The sequence below is a fragment of the Nicotiana tabacum genome, chromosome 3 (assembly GCF_000715075.1).
Source record: "Nicotiana tabacum cultivar K326 chromosome 3, ASM71507v2, whole genome shotgun sequence".
NCBI lineage: Eukaryota > Viridiplantae > Streptophyta > Magnoliopsida > Solanales > Solanaceae > Nicotiana > Nicotiana tabacum.
This window is the reverse complement of record NC_134082.1, coordinates 100406388-100410609: the sequence shown is the minus strand read 5'-3', so window position 1 is coordinate 100410609 and position 4222 is coordinate 100406388.

The window sequence follows — 4222 nt, the reverse complement described above, 5'->3', positions numbered from 1 at the left end:
TATATGAGTTATGAGGCAAGCAGGCAGAAAACAATTTGTACCAAGGGTCATCAAGATGAGTCATTTCAGGGCAGATTTCCAAGACTACGACGTACCTTACAAGTACCAAGCTCAGCATATGTGGCACTGCAAAATCATTATGGAGAAAAGCATTATTGAGCCGGGCAGATATCACGTGGGATGCGAGCCTCTATACCCGGCATGGTTGGAGGACAATCTAAAAGGAATGGTGACACCGGTGACTAGTCGAGGGAACAGAATCATAGACGAGGAAACTGAAGCCCAAGTCAAATACAACAAGCTGTGCAAGAGGGTCCACGACTCTGAGAATGAGCATCGGGAAATACATGATAGGAACGTGAGGTTGATCGAGGAATGGAAAGAGATGGCAATCACTTCCAATAGGAAACTGGAATATCTAGAGTGAAGAATAGTGGAACTGGAGGGAAAATTCATAAAGAGGATTGAAAATTGCCAGAATGCTGAGGGAGTTGAGGGAGGACATTTGGCCCAAGCCTACTCGCTGCTGGGACTGCGCAAGCTGGGTGATCTATTTGATGGAGTTCGGAAGATCGAATCTAGGGAAGCTCCTTCTGGGACCAAATAGATTAGATTTACTTACTTTTTCCTAAAATGTAATAAGGCCAAGTGCCAGTAGCGACTTGTTTTATTATTATGTTAGTGTCGTTTTGGATTCGTCTACTTTTATATTATGAAATAAAGCATTTATTGGCATTTGAAGTTCTCCAAATTTATTTGTCGCTAGGCTTACCTCAGACACAACGAGGCTCCCAAATTAGGGTACGAGTTTACACTTCGCAATATGTGTTTAAATACCGCAAATATTTCAGAATCCTCACTAACTCTTTACCTTTTTGTTTTTGCTTATCTTTATTATTATTCACATCCCCTTAGGTTGGTTCACTCATACTAGCCTCATCAGTATATCATACCAGATCTTGAGGCCCTCCACCACCTCCTCCTCCTAGAAACACAAAAGGCAGAGGAAAATCAAAGATGGACGACTTAAGTGGAATCCGAAAGGAAAATGTTGAGAACGCAGAGACTTCCGATGGCCATAGTACTCTTGCCCCGAATGACCTAGTTTTAAGACTGGAACAAAAGTTACTAGAATTACAAGGAGAACTCGACCAAGTCCGCAATTTGGCAAACTTGTCACTTACCCTCAATGTCCTTGATATCCACCAACAGAACACAAAGAACCCAACACCTCCTCAAAAACACACAAAACTAACAACCACAAAATTTCTACCGCCACAAAATTTCTACCGCATCAAATCAATACGCAACTCCACCCCAAAATACCAATCCATTGCCAATACCAACTCCACAACAACATCATCATCAACCAATTTCGTACCCACCAACCACTACTTACCACACTCCCCAAAATATACCACCACTTGTTCCCGATCCACAAAATTCCACCAATGACTGCCACTATACCCAAGTCCTTGGCACCCATCATAGCAACCCCATATATGTGAAAACTATACCACATTCTACCCAACCAATCTCTTGTGCACCGGAACCCTTCAAAAAGGACCTGCTCATTAATAACATGGCCGAAGAACTCAAGAAGTTAACAAGTCGAGTTCAAGGCGTTGAAGGCGATAGAGGAATAGAAGGTTTGAACTATGAAGATCTATGCACACAACTCGATGTGGAATTGCCAGAGGTGTACAAACCTCCCAAGTTCGAAATGTTTGACGGTACAGGTGATCTTAGGGTTCACCTAAGGACCTACCGTGACAAACTTGTCGGGGTCGAAAAAAATGAAAAGATTCAGATGAAGCTCTTTATGAGGAGCCTTATTGGGGATGCTTTATCTTGGTATATCAGCCAGAATCCCAAGAAATGGTCCAATTGGGTAAGTATGGTGTCGGATTTCATGAACCGGTTCAGGTTCAACATAGAGAATGCACCGGATGTCTTCTACGTTCAGAATCTCAAGAAGAAACCTATTGAGACTTTCTGCGAATATGCTCTTCGTTAGAGGTCGGAAGCCGCCAAGGTCAGGCCCGCTTTGGATGAAGAACAAACGAATAAATTCTTCGTTAGGGCACATGATCCATAATATTATGAGAGACTGATGGTCATCGAAAATCATAAATTCTCTAATATCATCAAGATCGGGGAAAGGATCGAGGAAGGAATCAAGAGCGGGATGGTAACGAATTTTGAGGCACTGCAAGCCACAAATAAGGCACTCCAATCAAGTAGCATATCGAAGAAAAGAGATGTCGGGGCAGTAATGGTGGCCCATGGCCCAAAAACTCCACTCATATATCAAACACCTCCACCCACATATCAAACACCTCCACCCACATACCAAGCATCGCCACCTACATATCAACCTTCATCTCTCAGATATTCCCAACTAGCTACTGTCCATCACACCTATAATTCCCAACCATCCCACTTCCAATCACCACCAACTTGCCAAATTTATCCAAGACCAAGACCCAATTTCGACCGCAAGCTACCCGGATAATACACCGCCATTTCTGAGCCCATCGACCAATTGTATGAAAGGTTAAAGGCCGCAGGTTACGTCACTCCTGTTCCTGCTGAGGCACTAGAAAATCCATCCCAATGGGTCAATCCGAACAAAACCTGTGCATACCACTCTGGTATGAAAGGGCACACCACTGCGAAGTGTCGAACATTGAAGGATAAGATCCAGACACTCATTGACAACAAGGTCATACAAGCGGAGGAAGCCGCACCTAATGTCTGCAACAATCCCCTCCCTGATCATAGAGGTGACAGTACATGTTATAGAAACAAATGAAGAATGGGACCCTGAGGGGTCAATCGGGCTCATTCGAGAAGGCGATGACTCTAAGGTTGTAGTCACACTTACTCCTATCGTGGTTCAGACTCAGGCACCTATTGATGTTGAGGTAACTGCAATAGTTCCATTCGAGGTAAAAGTAGCTACGCCCGTAGCCACCTTTGCTCTATTTGAAGTAGAAGTGGTCACACCTTTTACTGTCATGGTGTCAACCACGCCCCCATTTAACTCAAAATCAATACCCTGGGATTATGTTGCCAAGGCTCGACGAAAATAGAAGACTAAGATAGAGGAATCGGATGCCGCACAAGGAATGACTAGAACTGGAAGACTCAACACCTAGGAGGTTCAAGTAAGGATGCCACTGCTAGGCAGCCTGTCATTGAGACCGGGCCAGATGACCTATGGAGGAAAGTACAGGCAAAAGAATATTCTGTTGTTGACCATCTGAACAAAGTTCCTACTCAAGTATCTATCCTGTCACTATTACAGAATTCAGAGGCACACAAGAATGCCTTGATAAAAATACTGAGCGAGGCTTATGTACCCAATAATATCACTAGTGGAGAAATGGCCAACATGGTCGGTCAAGTGCTGGAAAGCCATAAGATTATCTTCCACGAAGATGAGCTACTGCCTGAAGGTTTAAATCACAATCGAGCATTGCATATCACAGTACAATTTGAAGACATGTTCATTGCCAGGGTCCTAGTTAATGGAGGTTCGAGTCTAAATATTTGTCCACTGGATACCCTAAAACGGTTGGACAAAGTTTTCCATGAAATACGGACTGGAAGTATAAATGTGAAGGCTTTCGATAGGTCCTAGAGGGCCACGATCGGGGAAATCAACCTTTGCTTGCAGATGGGGCCAACTTGGTTCGACGTTGAATTCCAAATGCTTGACATACCAGCCTCATATAATCTTTTGTTGGGCAGCCCATGGATCTATGCTGCTAGAGCCGTACCCTCCACACTAAATCAAGCCGTAAAATTTGAATGGAACCATCAAGAGGTAATCATTCACGGAGATGGGAGTAACCTCATCTACACTAGTCAAACCATCCCGACCATTGGACATAGAAGAAGGCTAGGAGGGGAAACCTATTATCACATTGAACGGGCCAATGCCGTCGAGAAGGATAAGTGGTGGAGTAATAAAATAGAAAGCATCCTAGCATAGTCTGGATATGAACTCGGAAAAGGGTTGGAAAAGAACCTCCAGGGTATTACCAAGCCGATACGACTGAAAAATCATGGTACCACCTTTGGGCTCGAATACTAGTATACATGGCAAGAGTACTATGATTGGTCGCCTCCATGGAATGGACCTTATTACCCTCTTAAGCAACCGGTACCATGTTTGGAACAAGTTTTCCATCAGGATGACACAATATGGGGAACT